This window comes from Euprymna scolopes, chromosome 23 (genome assembly GCF_053919585.1).
Source record: "Euprymna scolopes isolate OS-2025 chromosome 23, ASM5391958v1, whole genome shotgun sequence".
In the NCBI taxonomy this organism is placed as follows: domain Eukaryota; kingdom Metazoa; phylum Mollusca; class Cephalopoda; order Sepiida; family Sepiolidae; genus Euprymna; species Euprymna scolopes.
In genome coordinates, this window is record NC_136504.1 from 48,585,443 (window position 1) to 48,605,515 (window position 20,073).

The following is a 20,073-nucleotide window of genomic DNA, read 5'->3' on the forward strand; positions in this document are numbered from 1 at the left end:
ATTGAAAGCAAGAAAGTATATACAATATTTACATAGAGCCCTTTCGTATAGTCATGGGGAGACCGTCCCTGGAAAAGGTGTCGGCTGGTTAGTGGTCGAATCTCGATCTCGTTTTCTCTCTGAGTCTCTCGTTGCGTCTCTCTCATCTTTACGGTACCAACCATATTTATATGATTGACATTCCACATATGCTAATTAGGTGGATCCTGCCACAACAGTTATTATATTCTACCTAATATGGACTAATGATTTCAAAAGTTGTTTGTTTTTAAATAATGACTTCGGTGCCATCAGCTAGAATCGAAACCAAAACATTTAGCCTTCCAGCCCTAGTCGTTGCCGCTTAGGCCGTCGTCAGATGGGCCTGAAAACGATAAAATTTAATTGACTTTAACGTATAAATGCATATTTGCGCATACGTACAGAAGCACACTAAGTTGATTTACGCCTGCCAAGTTCCAATTGCTTTTCAATTCTGACCCCTTAGCAGCTATTTTTATTTGATAAAGGTTAAATGGAATTTGTTCTCTATATATATATATCAGGTTTCAAGTTTGTAAACCAAATTTGAGAAAGGACTTTGATAAGGACCGTTCCTCAGACGGGCGGACAGACAGTGTCAATATATATATATATATATATATATATATATATATATATATATATATATATATATATATATATATATATATATATATGTATATGTGTGTGTGTGTGTGTGTGTGTGTGTGTGTGTGGAGAGAGAGAGAGAGATTACTATTTTAATTAAACTTATATTTCATTTATTAAGTAGTAGCACGAAAATGTAATAAAAATTATTATATAAACTAGCCTGGGGTGCCGGCGTTGCTCGGGTGTTTCGAGGTGTGTGTTAAGCAAAAAAAAATGGTAGTAGGCAGGTAGGAAGGTAGGCAGGCGCGAACCCGTGATGCGAAGGCGGGAAAGAAAGTGGACGTGTGTGTAAGGGCGTTGGTTGAGCAAAGAAAAAAAAAGGAAAATTGCGAATGTAAAAAAAAAATAGAGGTAGGCAGGCTCGAACACGTGACGCCAAGGAGGAAAAGAAAGTGAAAAAAAAAAGATGACGCGTTAGTTGTTGCGCCCATCGCCAAACCGGAAGTGACGTAGGTTCAAATTAAGGCTAGACAATCAAAAAGAGACGATGAATTTCGAAAATATCGGTGAAAAATATCGGTGAAGAAAGCGACCCCTCCCTGGAGAAAAGTGTCCAGTTGAGGGTGAAGGAATTGATGTTTTTGTCCAATTGTTCGATATTTGTCGTCTGGAGGGTCGACTTCAACACAATACCGATCTTATGAAATCTTTAGCCCCTGTCGAAAACTTTGCGAGACATACATGATGATTGCAACGTCTTGTCAGACGAGTGCCACTCCCTCAGACATTTAAAATCCATGAGCCCAAATGTCTGAGGGAGTATCTATACAAATATGATGTTACAGAGTCTTAGCTTTGTACGACAGCTAAGTCTCTCTCTCGGTTCAAAATGTTGAGATCCAGCAACAATCAAGAGCAAGATAGCCAGCAACAAATTAAACTGCAGACCAGCTTAATGCGGGTAATGGTCTTCCGCTTTATGGTTTTTTAAATCAGAGATTTGCTTCTCCTAGAAAGGTTGCCTTCACCACGGCTTACGGGAGCCCTCTCCACCCCAATACACATATATACACACACACAAATATACACGGTGCTAGTTGGCCGTTGACACAGAAAAAGAGTTCATTCGCCCTTTGGAAGGTCTTGTTTTTAATCCTTCAGGGAGACTAGCCGCCCTCCTCACCAAACAAGTCTGGTGGGGGAACCAGTTTAGTCGCCGGTGACCCGACCATGAGGCAGGTAGTACTGGGTTACATGGTACCAGTAGCATATGACATGAACTGACATACATACATACATACATAATACATTTAAACATACAGGTGAGATTTATATTATAGATTATTTTTCCATGTTTTCACTAGTTTTTGCCCTGTCAACTTTACATTTATCAATAACTAGCAGGAAGACGTGACGGTGCCCGGGATTGAATGATGATCAACAAATATTTCACACTCCTATATGGTTTTATTGTCATCGAAATCTGTGAAATTGTCCGGGAGGAAGCTTCACATGCCTCCATTAGTCCAAAATTATTCTACATTGCATTCTAGAAAACCTACTGTTACTTTTATAAAATTATTTCATGTAAATTCTTTCCAGTTAACGAAATAAAAAGAACATTAAAAAATTTACGTGGGAAGTTTGAACCTACAAACGACGTCATGCAAAAAAAAAAGGAAAAAAAACACACGTGAATTTTCAAGTCTTATAAAATTCTTTGTAGTTAATGAAAAAAAAGAGAATTTTACGTGCAGAGTTTGAACCTACAGACCACGTCATGTAAAAAAAAAAAAAAAAAAAAGAAAGAAAAAAAAACATGCTATCAACTTACCTACAGTAAAATTTTCACGGCCCGTTGTTCTATCATCGTTGCTAAGCAACGACATGTAAAAAAATGGCTTTACCGATGATAGATAAATTAAAATAACGGTTTCGATTGTCGATTATCGGTACTTATCGGGAGTATTCTGAGACAAAACTTAGCTAAGATCACTCTTAGATTTATACACTGTTCTGTAAATTTTTAGCTAAGATCACTCTCAGATTTATACACTGTTCTGTAAATTTTAAAGAAAATCTGTTCAGTTGTTTCGGAATCTATAAGGAACGAACTCAGACTCACACAGAGACAAAGTTGCAATATATATAATTGTAGTTGTCTTGTTGTTGTTTTTTCAAACGATAGATTCGGTTAATAATGGCTTCGTCTCGAAGCAAGATTTTAGAAAGATTAGATTTTTTATTATTTTTTTATTATTTTTAAAACAGTAATTTACGTACACGCGTGTTTCGAGTTTCGTTAACTCTCATCAGCGTAGTTGATAATTGTAGTTAATATTGCTCATATTGGCTATAAGAAGGACCATAGCCTTCAAATGCAAGATCAAGTCGTTTCATTTAATTGTGAAGGTCGACCTGAAAATTGTATTACATTTTTACTGCGAGTTGGAATGGTAGATTTTCCACCAATTTTTAATAGAATGTATGAAGAACATAAAAACTCCTATCAGAAATTAAATTACGCAAATATTTTTGGTGCTGGTGCACTTAGGTTACCGTGATATTTATTTTTAAATAGTATTTTCAAATTAAATTCAAGTTTTACAATATCGTTATTGTACCTATTTACAATTCCTCCCCACGGGACAGAGTTAGACATAAAAAAAAAAAATTGTCTCAGTCATGAAGGACTGCTCCTTCACCGAAAGAGAACAAGAAATGGAAGTGCAGCATCTGAAGAACAGATACTACACTTTGACGTATTTATTTGCTCCCCCACTGAGAAAATTAGGCACAAGGCCGAAGTGAGGAGTGAAGGGGAAATGGGGACCAGCTCCCCGGGGAGTAGGGGAGCTGGATAGTGACAATTGGTATGAAGGGTTGCCCCTACATTGACCAAGGTCTTATATGTGGAATTGCCCCCACATATGGTCTTTGCTTGCAGTATCTGCCGGAACAGATGGTATTTATTTGCTCCCCCACCGAGCAAATTAGGCACAAGGCCGATTTTTAATGTGAGGAGTGAAGGGGAAATGGGGACCAACTCCCCGGGGAGTAGGGGAGCTGGATAGTGACAATTGGTATGAAGGGTTGCCCCTACATTGACCAAGGTCTTATATGTGGGGTCGCCCCCGCATATGGTCTTTGCTTGCAGTATCTGCCGGAACAGATGGTATTTATTTGCTCCCCACCGAGCAAATTAGGCACAAGGCCGATTTTTAATGTGAGGAGTGAAGGGAGGGGGAAGGGAAAAAGGGGACCAGCTCCCGAGAGGTGGGAAATGGGAGCTGGTTAATGGTCAGGCATGTGGGGTTGCCCCCACATCTGGTCTTTGCTAGTCATAGCTAGTCATAGCTTGCAGCATCTGCCGGAACAGATGGTATTTATTTGCTCCCCCACCGAGCAAATTAGGCACAAGGCCGATTTTTAATGTGAGGAGTGAAGGGAGGGGGGAAGGGAAAAAGGGGACCAGCTCCCGAGAGGTGGGAAATGGGAGCTGGTTAAAGGTCAGGCATGTGGGGTTGCCCCCACATCTGGTCTTTGCTAGTCATAGCTAGTAGTATCTGCCGGAACAGATGGTGTTTATTTGCTCCCCCACTGAGCAAATTAGGCACAAGGCCGTTTTTAATGTGAGGTAAAAACCAGCTCCCCTAAAAGGGGTCACTCTGGTTACCAAAAATAATAATTGTCCCAGTATAGAGGGTTTCCCCTCCATTGACTGGTACAAATTATCTTAAGTGCAGCATCTGCCGGAACAGATGGTATTTATTTGCTCCCCCACCGAGCAAATTAGGCACAAGGCCGATTTTTAATGTGAGGAGTGAAGGGGAAATGGGGACCAACTCCCCGGGGAGTAGGGGAGCTGGATAGTTACAATTGGTATGAAGGGTTGCCCCTACATTGACCAAGGTCTTATATGTGGGGTCGCCTCCACATATGGTCTTTGCTTGCAGTATCTGCCGGAACAGATACTACACTTTGATCTTGTTTATATATTTTATTGAGAAAGAAAAAATTGAACATAAAAAACATACAAAAAATTCAATTCAACAAAATTAGGCACAAGGCCCTACAAGAAATTGGGAGGGGGAGGGTACAGGGTCTTTTTGACTATGTAACAGATGAGACTTTGAAGTCTTACTCTTGACTGGCAACATTTACCAAAATACCTCAATCACTCTGTGGATCCTAATCTAACTAATAACCCCAGCGTTCAATGTAAAATTTAACTATGTACAATTTGTATATTCATTTCTGTATGTTGTGTGTGCATTTTTTTTTTTTTTTTTTTGTGTGTGTGTGTATGTGTGAGAAAATAAAGTTCGATTTCATTAGAAAGAGTTCTTGAATTAATTGGCATAAAATGTTCGTGGAGTGGGAAAAAAAAAAAAAAAAAAAAAAAAAAAAAAAAACTAATGAAAATGTTCATTTCAAAAATAAGGAAAAAACTACTAATGTGTTGTTAGTAAGGCCCCCCCTGTACTATTCTATGTGGCTAGATCCCCCACTGTTTTCCGGGGAACCGAAAACAAGCAGAGCATCCCTAATGGGGTTTGGGGAAGTGGCCTTAATGGAGGTGGGAGAAAATAAAGCAACGGATGGAGGGGGTAGGAAGGTGACCTCTGAGTAGGGGGATGATCGGGGGCATCAGAAAATAAAGATGAGGAGCAGGGGGGTTGGGCAGACTCAGAGGTTCTCTAATACCAAAAAATAAAATCAGGAACAGGATCTCATTTGTACCACCAGTCAAGAGTTACTTTACTGAACTTATAATGCTAACCTAGGCGGGATGGGTTCCGTAGGACCCAGCACCGCCCATGCCATGCCTAAGGAGGGAACACGTATTGAAACTTGGCTCCTGGACGGATGCACAAACTAGTGCTGTGCACCCACCTCTTGTCAAATTCCACTCTAGGCAACCTCTTCCAATCGCATCTGATCTTTACTTTAAGCAAATGTTTAAAGTAAACGATCAGATCCCGATCAGGAACAGATGTCCCTTCGTGGACCAACTTGAGGCGCGCGATCCAAATGGTCATGCGCGCTACTGCTAGGATCGCCAGGAAAACCAAACTTTCCTCCCTGGGGAACGGCGGCTCCATGTTGTACACAAAAGTTCCTACGTCGAGATCGAGCAGACACTCGGCATCGATGCGAGCTGTTACCCCCTCGACGTACCTTAATAGGGGCTGTATCCGGCTGCAACTAAAAAACGCGTGCTCGATTGTTTCGGGCTCGCGTTCGTCACAGCACAGACAGAAGCGGCTGGTATGTTCTTTATACCGGAAAAGTACGTCGAAGAGGGGCAGCGCATTTCGGACCAGTCGCCAAGTCAGGGAGAATTCCGAGTTATTCAGAATCTCCCGTCCCGGCGCCCAACGCCATTGAGAACGGACAACCTCCATCGACCATCCCATCCGCCTACAAAGTGGATCCTTCGCGGTCCCCTCCACTAAATCCCGATACAGTTTCTTCCTTGGCTGATCGAGGACATTGGTCCCCGGCAAAGCTCTAAGAGCGGTTCGGCATTCGGAGAAGAACTTGGACTCACCCTTCGGTCTACGACGACCTTCTACCGAAGGGTTGGGTTTGAGGTTGGGAAACGAGTTCTCAACCACAGGGACCCAAGGAGCGTCTCCTTCAAGCGAACGACCCAGGAAAGCCAATCTCTCGGCGTTTCTATGACACAAGAGACTGGGCTGACCCAGGCCTCCCTCGCTCGGATTTTGAACACAGACCTCTCTGCAGACATAATGCTTACCCTCGTTCCACAAAAGTGAATCGAGGCGCCCTTGTAAGCGGGTTAGTCGTTCTGCAGGGAGAGGAAGTACAGACAAACGGTAAAGGATGAGCGGAAAGACGTATGTAGCACACGCCTCCGCCCGACCCTTCAAGGACAATTTCCTTCCAATCCAAGTCTTTACTGACGATTTGACCTTAGACTGTACTTCCGACCAATTCTTTTCCAGCTGAAGTCCCGGTCCAAACCAGACACCGAGAATGCGGACCGGTCCATCGGTCCAGCTGAAAATACCTGGAAGCGAGTTTACCCCGGTCCAGGCCCCCAACCGCAGGCCAACAGACTTGCTACGGTTGAAGATGGCCCCTGTTACTTCTTCGTATCGAGCGAGCGCCTCGACCACCGCTTGAACGTCCGTGAGGCAAGACACGAACACGGTGACGTCATCGGCGAACGCGGAAACCCTGGCTCGTGTGCCTCCAGGGAGAGCTATTCCGCGCAGGACTGGTGTAGCCGCCTCGTCCCTTAACTTGCGAAGGAGGGGTTCCAACGCCAGGACATACAACAGAGGCGACAGCGGACAACCCTGTCGCACCGACCGAGAGACAGCGAATGACTCCGACAGCTTACCATTGATCTGCACCGCTACCGTCGGCCTGTCATACAGAACAAAGATCCACTTGCGGAAGTCCGGATTAAATCCGGCGGCCTCTAGCACAGATCCTAGGAACCGATGGTCGACCCTATCGAATGCCTTGGACTGATCCAAACTGATCAGCGCGGCTTCGGCGTCGTCTTCTGTCCCCTCTATGATCGAGCGTATCAAGTGCAAATTGTCTTGAATCGATCTCCCCTTCACAGCATAAGTCTGGTCCGGTTCGATCAAGTCAGTGATGACAACCTGCAAGCGATTCGCAAGAATCTTTGCCAAAATCTTTAACTCTGTGTTTAGCAGAGTCAAGGGCCTAAAATCATCAAAGTTTTCCCTCCCACCATGCCGTTGACCTTTCCTCAGCAATGTGATCACACCCTTGGTCACCTGTCCAGGGATGGAACCCTGGGCAAACCAATGGTTGAACATATCCTTCAGAATAGGGACCAACATGGGCGACAGCCTCAAGTAAAACTCGTAGGGTAAACCATCAAGCCCCGGGGATTTGTTATAGCCGACCTGCTTCAACGCAGTAATGACCTCATGTTCAGTAATAAGACCATCACAGCTAGCCGCCCGAGCCGCCGTGAGGCGGGGCGAGTCAGCCAAATAGCTGCCAAACTCATCAACCCTGAGTCCGGGTAGTTGGGTGAAGCGCACCGATAGATGCTCCCGAAACCCCTCGCAGATCTCCCGAGTCGATACTAAGGGCTGTCCTTCCAGGTTATGTACTTTACGAATGTACCCATCCGAACCGCGCCTTAAAGCAGCCTTACGCTCAACAGCGTCAACATTCACAGCCTCGTTAGAAACTTTGTTTAACCTAGCCCTAACTACTTGACCTTCATACCGCTCGCTAGCCAAGCGGTTGAGATCTTGTTTAGCTAGTGCTAACTCTAGGGGCCCCCCCCCCTCCACCGCCCGGGTCAGCTTATCCTCTAAACGCTTCTTTGCCTTAGCCTTATCTATCGCGAGGCGTTGGCTATACTGGACAGAGAAGCGCCTAATTTTTGCCTTGAGACTAACCCACCACTTACTCCCTGTAACCGCCCCCACTAAAGCCCGCTGAATTAGCTCAGTGACCTTCAACCGGTAGTCCTCCAGCTCCAACAAGGTGCTGTTGAACTTCCAGTATCCGGCCAGTTTAGGCCTAGCGCTTAAGCTCAAACGGGCCATAACAAGTTTATGGTCCGAGTGTCCTAGCAAGTGGAACGTGGGGCAAGATAGGAAGTCTACATCGCCTCTTCTAACTAACATCCGATCCAAGTAAGTGCTTGGATGGGAAGGCACTACAGGATGCCACGTCCACATCTCCCGCCCCGGATGATCCAGACGAAATCTGTCGACGAGATCGCACGAGGCCATCAGGTCAGACAGACTGCTGTCACACCACGCCGACCCGCTAGTCCCCCCGACCTTATCTATTTTGGGATCAAGGATTGCATTCCAATCCCCCATTAAAACTAACCGTTCCGGATCCACTAAGAAGCCCTCCAACCGTCGAAAAAAGGTTGCCCTCTCTACAGCAGCATTGGGAGCATAAACAGCAACAATCCGAAAAACACTACAATTAACAGCAACATCAACAACAAGCGCCCGCCCGTCCTCGCCTGCGTGAACAACATTCACCGACGCTGACAGGGTGCGACTCACTAGCAAGGAGATTCCACGACTATAGGTATTGCCATATGCTGAGTAGACATCGTAATCGTTTACCAGCACCTGACAATCCGCGTCACAAACAAAGTGGGTCTCCTGGATAGCGGCAATATCTACCTTGAGGGACACCAAGTCTCTCACAACGCGCGAGGCCTTGCTTCGACACCTGATGCCCCTCACATTCAATGTAGCCAAGTTCAAAGACATGATCACTCACCTCAAGCACTGTCACAGACGGGTCTGAAATCCTGGGCAGTGAGGACATGGCAGGCCTGGCCAAGGCTGCCGGTAAGTAAATCCGATGAAGGTGATCCATCCTTGGCCACGCCCCCCACGTCCAGGGGGAAGGTTAGTTTGAGTGCCCTGTATAGCGATGGGTGTACATACATGGGGATTCTACCCTCACATTTAAAGAAAATGTTGGTCAGTGAAGGATGGTCCCTATCCACCAGCTGCTGGCCTGGGATCGCATTCTTCGCTGCCTTAATCATTGCCCACATTCCTCCAGTCCTACCGTCCTTGTTGACCCTAACGAAAGTGGTCAACAAGGGAGCGTCCTTGAATTTAGTGGGGTCTGTTACTAGCTCTCCACCGACTTTTTCAAAGTTTTTGAGTTTATTGTACCGGACCTTCTGTTGTCCTTTAAGGTCCGGAGCCGGTTGGAGAGGGTCTGTTTCACAAATCCTGCTTCCTGGCAGAAAGGGGAGCTTTTTGGTCCGTTCAGTGCGGACTTTGGGAGTGGGGGAGGGGACCTCTTTTGGTTGATGGGGAGGCTGAGCGCTTGGGGAGGGGGTAGCCTGCTCGTTTTCTTCTTTTTGGCTCCTGTCACGGGATGAGGGGCGGGAAGAGTTTCTTGGGGCCTTTATAGGAGAGGGGGAAGGTTGTTCGGGTTGCTGGGGTGTTGGGATCACAGGGGGCTCATCCTGTGTTGTTGTTGCGAGGGAGTCCTTCTCAGTCTCAGTGGGGGTAGGAGAGTTTGCGCGTGTCTTGCGGCTTTTCCTCCTCCTGGCCCTCCTGATCTCTGTTGCGCTCAGGGCCATAGAGACTGTTGTTGTCTCTTCCTCTGCCTCTGACGCGGCCTCCTCCTCAGATTCTGGTAGTTTCCTCTTGTTTGAGGAGGAGGGTGTCTGTGTGTCCATTATCTCCGTCTCGCTCTTCGGTTGTTCTTGGTCTTGGGTGACTGTCTGCAAGGATGGCTGTTTGTTGATCTTGCCTTTCTTTACAACCGTCACCCAGCCTGTCGGTGCCTCTGGAGGATTTGCGGCCGGCGCGGGAGCAGCGGCTTGATTTGTTGTCACGCTTGTTCCCGCCGCTTTTGTGGGCTTCTTCCCTCCATTTCTCTTTGGACAGTCCTTCGCCATATGCCCTTGTTGTGTGCACAGCCAGCAATGAGGCCTCCTCCCTTCCACTATAAGGGAGAGTGTCCACTCTCCGAACTTGAGTGTGGCTGGGATGGCGTAGAATCCAGCCTTGTCCAGGACCATCTGTACTTTGTAGTCCCCGGTCATGATGTTTCTTAATCCGCGGACCGGGGTGACTTCCTCTACGTCTCCATACTGGCTTAGGATAGCCCCCAGTTGTTTGGCCTCCATATAGCAGGGGACGTTTAGAGCAGAAACATTTGCTCTCCTCTTGTTCATATAGATGGGTTGGAGCTTTATGTTCCTGCTCTGATGGCAGGTCCTGGACAGCCTGACTGCGTCTTCGGAGGTGGGGAGCAGAACATCCCACTGTGCGTAACTCCTTCTACAGATGTAGTTGGCGGGAATGTTCTGCTCCAGCAACACGTTCATCATAGTGTCCTTGTTGACGCCCGTCAGACCCCTTGTCTTGGTGTCTGAAGTTATCAGCGAGAGCACTCTTTTCTCCAGAACTTCCACTTGACCCGGGAGGGGTTGGATCTTGTTCCCCTGGGTATACTCCTTGTAAGTGGAGTCGAAGAGTGCTCTGTAGTCTTCGGGCGTCAACTTCCCTTGCTGCTCTTTGGGGCCCCATGCCGGTCCTCCATCCTGGTGGGTGTCAGCTGGACTCGGGTTGGGGGGCGTAGCTGGTGTTGTGGGGCTCTCCATTGTCATGGGCATTTTTGGTTTCGGAACTGGCCCGTTACCAGGCAAAGTAGGCCATTGTGTTTTTGGCGTTGTTTCGTCCTGGCTTGGTTTGCTCTCCGGGCCGCTCCCCTTTCTTATTTTCTTCCTTTGCTGGGTGGCTGTCCCCTTGGGGGATGGAGGTGTCTCCCCTTCTGGTGCCGTGTTCCCAGCTGGAGCCTTGGTGGGTACTGTCAAGGGTGTCTCTCCTTCCAGCTTGCTTTTGTTACCACTGGCCGGAGAGTCACCCCTTTTCCGTATTTGGTCCTCTTGGGGAGTGTTGGGGGGCCAATCACTGTCTTCCCCGCCGAATAGTGAGCAGATGGAGGCTATTACGTCTTCATCCAGCGCCTCGGTTTGGTCCGCGGTGCTGATTTCCTCCTTTTCTGTTGGGGAGTCGCCCTTTGGGGGAGCGGGGGATGGGTTCCCCGGTCTTCCTCCCTTGGTTCTGCCGTCCTGGGGTGCAGCTGGTTGGCTGGGTTCTGCACTTTCCCCAGCTATTGACTTAACGGCAGCTTTTTCCGCTGGGTTGCCCTCGTGGGGAGCGGTTGCAGGTGCTTTTTGGGGGGTCGCCGCGGGCTGCGGCCCTACCCTCCCGCTTTCTTCCAAGGTCGCCGCGCGCCGGGGCCCTACCTTGTTTCCTGGCGCCGTCTCGCCGGGAGATGCATCAGCTCCCTCACATAGGGAGTCGTTCGCAGTTGAGATGCTGCGCATTTGGGGTGACGTACCCCTCCTGGCTGGCATCGTGGCGGTTGCACTGGCCGCTGGCGCGGACCAAAGTGTAGTGGGGGAAAAGAAAACCCAGGGGAATGGAGGGGGAGGAGCGGACTTTGAAGAAATTAGAGTTTTTGACTTCCCCTCACGGGGATGTCGGGTTAGCAGCTCAGATCCCCCCGCGAGGGGGGAGAGCAGAGAAGAAAGACGCAGTGGGTGCTAGCGGGTCAGAGTGCCGCGTCGCAATTAAGAGAGAGAGGGGATAGGCATCCCTGCCCACAGAGGGGAGCAGAAACGAAGCACCCGCCCTACCCCACGTCACCCTACCCACTAACTTACCCCAACGGAAGCGAGAAAGAGAACACTTTGATCTTGACCGAAAGGCCAAATTGTACCTATTTACTATGCTTTCCCACGGGACAGAGTTAGACACCAGGGTCGTTTTTTAACGTGGAGAAAAGGTACAAAAATAAAAAAAATTATCTCAGTCGTGAAGGACTGATCCTCCACCGAAAGAGAACAAGAAATGGAACCCTTTCCACTTTTATGTAATGAGCATACTTTTAAAAAACGACGAGGAAAATGAACGAAAAGATAATGAGTAAAGAAAGAAAAGCAGAGGAGCAACAAAATGCCGATAGCCTCATTTGTTTTTGTTTTGTTTTTCTCCATTTGTTGAACATATTACTTTATTTTTCAGGACACTGGTACTGGTGACTGTGAAATTTACTGAGTGAGTTTCTACCAGTATTTTGTTTAATTTTTGATTTTTGAACAATTATCAAGACTCGCCAGATGATTGTCTCATTCATTTCGTTATATTTTGTTGTTGTTATCGTTGTTGTTGGCCTAAATCAAGACTGGACTCTCCTTGTTCTTCAAACTAAATAAACGCTTTCAAATAAGTTAAAACACAAAAAGACTGATTCAAGTAGGTAGATGAGTAATTTATGTTGCATTTCGTGTCATTTACTTGTTTTATATGTGTGTGTGTGTGTGTGTGTGTGTGTGTGTGTGTGTGTGTGTGTGTGTGTGTAGCTCATCAAATTTCAACAATATTTTTCATGGTCCTTGCTAATGGGGCCAGAGATGACATTGTTGCAAGGTTAGAATCTCTCGACCGGTGTTAATTGTGACACTTTGCACTGACGATTGCCGAAATGATGAAACACTAGTGTCTGTAGCTATTTAATATATATATATATATATATATATATATATATATATATATATATATATATATATATATATATATATATATATATATATATATATATATATTATTGGACGATTGACCATAATCAGAATCGGGAATTGGAAAAACTTTAGAGACTAACGAAATCAGTATCGGAACTAGAAAGAAAAATATGCCTATTTTCCGATTCTAAAAATAATTCATTTTTTTTAAGTCAATTTTTGATTGCTGGTACTAATGATAAAATGATAAATATTTATCGATTTTAAATTTAACAGTAAAACTAAACTACCCTTTCCCATGTGTATTTTTTACGTTTGCAAAAAAAACATATTGCATGCTCAGTATGCTGTTGTTTTTTTTTGTTTGTTTGTTTTTGTTTGTTTTTGTTTTGTTTTTTGTTTCTTTTTTGTGTTTTTTTTTTCTATAATAATTTTTTAACTTTTAAAAACTCCATAAAAGGGTCAAAATCGGTATTTGTATCGGAATCGTCTCAATGTCCATACTTTTTTTTTTCTGTTTTCATAATTTTTTTTTTTTTTTTTTTTGGAGCAGACGTCTTTTGGAGGCTTTTTGGGCCACGTCATTGGAAATGCTAATCTGGTGTCGCTAACGCGGCTGGTCGTTTGGCGCGCTATTTAATGCAACTTTTTATCATCAATTATGATTTCTTTCCTTCTTCTTTTTGTAAACTACACATGATCGGATTACGTTTATTATTTACCTCTGCCCCCTCCCCATCTTGTTTCCCGGTTTCCCTTTCTCTCTTTTTCTAACTTTTTCTCTTTACCTCCCGTTCTTTCTCTCACTCTCTCTCTCTCTCTCTCACTCTCTCTCTCTCTCACCCACTCTCTCTCTCTCTCTCTCTCTCTCTCTCTCTCTCGTTCTTTACCATTTTGAGTTGAGGGAGGTAAATTGTTCTAATGAATACCGTCGCGAACCAGGAGATCGACACTCTTGTGTAAATATTTATATCTTGTTCAGGATTCCGTTATACTAGAAAAAAAAAACTGTGTTACGTATGTACCCGTGACGAAACAAAAATACCATTTTCCAAAAATCACGCACATTGATCAAGTAGTTTAATTTTATAAAGAAAATCGAATGGTATGGCCACGTGAGAAGTAGCCGTCCCGCCCGCCATTTAAAAAAAGATCAGCAAACGATAAAGGAGAATACTCAACAATAATTAATACTCACTAAATGTATGTTGTAATGTCTACTAATTCCCATTACTCGCTTAAAAATTGTTCTCTTACTTAGAAATAAAACTACTTGATTCGTTTACGTGATTTTTGGTATATGATAATTTAAGTACATCATGCAGATTTTTCTTTATTTTGTTTTTTAATATAGAGTGGAATTCTGCACAAGAACCGTAAGTCCTAGTCGTTCTATTGTCCTTATTTACTTGCCTCCCCACGAGGGCAGAGTTAGACACAAGGTTGATTTTTAATGTGGGAAATCCAACTCCCAAAAAAAGGGGCACTCTGGATAGGAACAAAAATAAAAATTGTTTCAGTCATGAATGATTTCTCCTCCATCGACCGAGGACAGAAAAGGTGAACAGATACTACACTGTGATCTTGGCCCGAAGGCCAAAAATACCTAAAATTGATACTAACACACACACGCACGCAAACACACACACACATACACACACACACACACACACACACATATACACACACACACACACGCACACACACCTGACTCACGTGATTCCAAACCGTGGAGGTCCTGGATATGACCTTAAACTATATCCGATGGTGAGGCCCCAGCTTGCGGTCTTTAGGGAATGTGGAGCCACCCTTTAATTGCCATTGCTCCCAGGTCCACTCTGATTCGGAGTGGTAGTACCTGTTAGGGTCCCAACTATGGGTTGAATAGAAACTGACTTTAAAAATATATATATATATATATATATATATTTCTATTAAAAAAATGTTCTTCAAAATCACTGGCTTCAGCATTAAATAACCTTAAAAGGTTGATATGCCGTAAAACAAAAACAACCAACCAACCAAACCGTGGATCTGGTTATCTTGTATGTTATCTTGGATTTTCGTCACGTGCACACTGAATGATGTCACAAAATTATAACATCATCAATGGATGGCATCCCCACACAGGTTACGCCATCCAATAAAACTGATGGAATACATCAGGAAGATCGTTTATCATTTTGTGACGCGAGAACATCAACCAAAGCCGATACGTACCTGCTTTTTTTCGAGGTCAGTCGATGATTGGGGGGGGGGTTATATTTTATTCAATCAGGTTCATAAAAGTCAAGCCTGGATTGAGATGATCGATGTGAATATTTTTATACACAGACTCATCCAGGAATGAGTTGGTTCGAAGTTAGGGGCTCTTATCTCCGCCCACTTTCATCACTAAAAAAGAAATGCCGCCCGCCTCTATTTTCTGTTGTGGTGCAACACTGCAACAGTCAAGCGCGTTCTTCTTAAGGTCTTCGGGCAGTACTTTCTCACACATTACTTATGTAGCACGAGAGAATTTGAATACCGATTAGCGATAACTTAAATAGCACCATCCTCGTGTACATGAGGATATTTCCCGCTAAAAGTAAACCATGACCAAATATGTATATCTTTATTCGTAATCGATGTCTCCGTTCAATCTCGAACGACAAAGGATACTTCTTGTAATTGTTAGGCAAGGGTTGCGCAGTCACTAACCACGCTTTTCCTGAATCAGCACTGTTTGAGTCCAGTGGCAAGGAGAAGTCCAACACGACTGGAAACAATACCGAGATAAGTTCCAAATGATCACGCATTTAGTACTGACTAGATTCAACGTTGCTTAATTTTGGTGATCCAGCGGGAACCGGTGCGTCAACGTGCTTATGCTGTATTATATTATTAATATACAGGCTCGTTTAGTCTTTGACAGACTATGGATACACACGTAGGGGTGCCTGCGCGTAAAATTTTTGTGGCAGGAGATGCACAATCTCAACAACACCTCTCCTGAGTCGACATTGTTGAATACCAGTAGCAGTGAAGTGAATGTACAAGATGACTGGAAACAAATGCCGAGATAAGCGGAGAGCACATACAGCGCCTAGAATTTCCAAATGGTCACCCATCTGGTACTAACCAGGCTCAACGTTGCTTAACTTCGGTGATCTGACGAGAACCAGTGTGTCAACGCGATTATGCCGTGTATATATATATATATACACACACACACACTTGTGCCCGATATTATTCATACCCCCCCCCTTGAAAATTGAGTTTATTAGGTGTAACTTTGTAAGAATTTATTGTTTACGTCCATATTGATACATATTCTTAATACACCTCTTCTGATCATTTTCGTCATTTTAAAATCTCGGGATACTTGTAATAAAAGAAATATACAACTATTTATAAAATCTGCAATGTTCAAAAATAATCATACCCCCTTATTTTTTCAGTATCAATCGAGTTTCTGACTGTTTGTTTCCTGTTTGATTCTTATTTTGAATGCTTTTATACAACCTTTGATTAATTACATTTCGTTTTTTGCATTTTTCAGAAATTAAAATGATATCAACTGAAAACCAATAAAAGAATAAAACTTATAAGAATGGGGAAGAAAAAAGAGCTTAGTAATGATCTTAGGACAAAAATTGTGAATTCACATAAGGATGGTTTAGGTTACAAGTCAATTTCCAAGAAATTTGAGGTGCCTACAGCAACAGTACAGAGCATCATCAAAAAATTCCAGAGCCACCACACAACAAACAACTTGATTGGTAGAGGAAGGAACAGGAAACTGTCTGCTAGAGCCACCAGGAATATTGTAAGAAGTGTTAATGCAAATCCAACCACCACTACTAAGGACATTTTAGAAAATCTGGAGTCTTCTGGCATAAAAATATCAAGGCAAACATTGCAAAGGACTCTGCATGAAAATGGTCTGAAAGGAAGAAGACCAAGAATGACTCCATTGCACACCGGAAAACACTTTGCAGCACGTCTAAAGTTTGCTAGGACCCATGTGAATTCTCCAGAGTCCGTTTTCTCAAGTATTTTGTGGACTGACGAAACAAAAATTGAATTGTTTGGCCATATGGATGCTTCTTACGTTTGGAGGAAGAAAGGAGAAGCTTACAACCCAAAGAACACCATACCCACGGTGAAACATGGTGGTGGTAGCCTAATGTTTTGGGGCTCCTTTTCGGCTAGTGGTCCAGGTAGTTTGGTCAAGATAGATGGAACCATGAAGAAGGAGCAATATTTGGAGATACTCCAGAAAAACATAAGACAGGATGCGGAGAAGCTCCATTTAGGACCAAACTGGGTCCTTCAACAGGATAATGATCCAAAACATACTGCCAAAATAGTCAAGAAATGGTTTGAGGATAATCAAATTAATGTTTTGGAATGGCCTAGCCAGAGTCCCGACCTGAACCCTATCGAAAACCTCTGGCACATATTGAAAATTGAGGTTAAAAAGCGGAAACCTAGAAATTTGATGGGATTTGGAGAACTACTGCATTGAAGAATGGTCAAAAATCAGTGTTGATGCTTGTAAAAACCTTGTTGAAAGAAATCCAAAACGGTTACAGGCAGTTATTAAGAATAAAGGGCATGCTATTGACTATTAGTAAGAGAGGTATGAATAATTTTGAACTAGTGCCATTATTGTTTTTCTTTGTATAATGTTTCAAACTTGCATAATTTATTTATTTTTTTGAGTTTAAATTAAATGCTTATGCTTGATTTATTGTTTGAAATCCCTTTAATATTGTCTACCTTCTGGTTTGAGCAATATTCTTATAGAAATCTCAAAGATCCGAGGGGTATGAATAATATCGGGCACAAGTGTATATATATTCATAATATTCATTCAAATAACATAATACTCGAAGCCCGACTAAGATCCCTTTTGTATGGCTAACCCACACTGGCTTATATGATGGATGGTTCACATTCTCGAAGTTTTTTTTTTTTTTTGGGGGGGGGGGGGTTGTTTTTTTGTTTTTTTATAATAACAGTACTAAGTTAAATACTCTACCAGACTAGATTAATTATTGTCCTACAATCAAAAATAACGTCACAACTGAATAAATGCTTCGATCATTTTACCGTTCCAGAAAGTACCCGCTTCCTGGTGCAATCATCTACGTGTATAAATATGTCACACCTGGGGAGATGCCACTCAGAGACTTCTTTTTTGCCTTGACAGAGTACAAAATCGACTACGCAATCTAGTGGAGTACGATTTACTCAGTATGGATTAGGACAAAAATTAGAATCGCCTCAGTCTAGAAAGATTTCTCTTTTATTGAACGAGATCAAAACAGCTGAGGCTGTTGCGTGTCTTTCCCTAGTATGCTGTTATTTCATCATCCACAAACAGACTGTTTCGCTATATCATAGCTCTTCAGTGCGGCTAGGCTAGCACCTCTCCTTAGGGATCAAACTCTCAAACCTCGTGTTCACAGTCATCATCTTTAGCCATTACGCGAACGGAAGAAGCGCTTATAAATGAGATCGCAACTGTCTATTCCTGTAAACACTTGATCGCCACTTAACTGTGTTCAATTTGTTTATTTACAACGAGCTTTGCATTACTCTAAGCAGCAGAATTGGGTGCCATATAACAACTGTGCTTTATTTGAAAAGGGCGGAAGTGGGCCTTGTCATCAGTAGACATACTGTTTCGCTGTATCACAGCTCTTCGGTACTGCTAGACTAGCACTTCATGTCAATAGAAAGTGTTCGCCTGGGTGTCACCATCCGATTCGTCTCTTCTAACACAAATGCAAATAACTTTCCATTTCTGTTTTGGTGTATTTAACGTCAAACGGAATTTCCATGGACAGAATTACTTTCTAACAAGTCCCTATCTAGGAACACGTTACCATTGGTCCACTCCCTTTGCAGTCAATGGTCATCTTCAATTCCAACGTCAACAAATACTTATTAGAAACCGTCCTCATGATTAATAACATTTGGTTCATCCCGTTCATTAGTTTCAATCCCCTGATGATAGTCTCCTTAATTAAACTGACAATCTATCCAATTACTTAACCTCAATCCTCGAGGGGATTTTATTCTCGATAAGTGCTAACTCATTCGAAGAAGAAGAAGACGTCGGATTTCGAAGTCGTTGATGACACATAGGAACTGATTTTACTTCGAGTACAGCGAGAAAATATACATCATATTTGTGTAAAAACTCCCTAGCGTTTGTTTGATTTTTATTTATCTGAAGATCAATGTGTACCATCTGTTCTGATGCTATGCTTAACCTGTTCTTTCCTCACTCAGCGAAGGTGAAATACTTCTAGAACCGAAGCGCGTAATTATTATTATTATTATTATTATTATTATTATTATTATTATTATTGGCTCACATGGAGCTTTCACACAAGTCAACAAACGATCACCTGTGGTGTTCTCTGGATGCTGAGTGACAACAAGTCTCCCCAGACGTTCAGCTCTCTCCACTTCCTTCGATAGCATTTGCAAATGAATTTGCGTCATCGCAACAGCCTGTTACCATTGATTTCTCGCTGGCTGAGGCCATTGGTTTATACTGGAATTTGAGTGGCACTAAGCCTCCCCAAGGTCCTAGTTCTCTTCGCGCTTGTCCAGCCGAGGTCTGGCCAGCACTCTCTCTCTTCGGTCTTTCAATCCTTCTTGACCCTTCTCGGCTCTTATGTATCACTTTTTCTATTGGGAGGAACGGTGATGAGACAATGGGGGGATGCATGATGGGGGCGTAGAACTTGCAGATATGCAGCTTTGGTGTTCTTCATTCCCTGTAACGCTTCTTCATTATATTGTATTCTTGTATTATTCTCCGCATTCAAGGGTTTTCTTTAATATTTCGGCTGTTTTCATTATCGTTAGTCGTCGTATTTTTGCAGCTATTCCTTTGATTCCAATTTCTGACATTTTTTCGAAGTTTTTCGGAATTGTTGCTAGTGCTCCTACTAATACCGGTACTATTTCGATTTTCTTCATCATCAAAATCCCTTTTAACTCTCTGGCTAGCTCTGTGTATTTGCTTCGTTTCTCCTTTTCATACTCACCCTGTGGACAGTTGGAACAGCAAAGTCTACGATTTGACAAGATTTGTTTTCTTGTTAATTATTACATCTGGTCTTCTTGCTTGGATGGGTTTGTCCGTCTGTATGTGCATGTCCCATAGGATTTTATGGTTCTCGTTTTCGAGTGCTGTTGCGGGTTTATGCTTGTACCATTTGTCTGTACGCTCAAAATGCAGTCGTTTGCACGATTCCCAGTGCACCGCCCTCCCTACTTGGTCATGCCTATTTTTGTATTCCTTTTGGGCCAGTTTGCTGCATTCACTTACTATATGGTTTATCATTCCGTCTCTTTGTCCACAGAGTCTGCATTTGTTGTTTTCTTGTGTTTTATCGATCCTTGCT

General features: G+C 43.5%; 1 pseudogene; it reads right to left on the reverse strand.

Moving 5' to 3' along the window:
* Window positions 1–15,734: 15,734 nt before the first annotated feature.
* Window positions 15,735–15,851, reverse strand: LOC145246379 (5S ribosomal RNA; annotated as a pseudogene).
* Window positions 15,852–20,073: the final 4,222 nt, after the last annotated feature.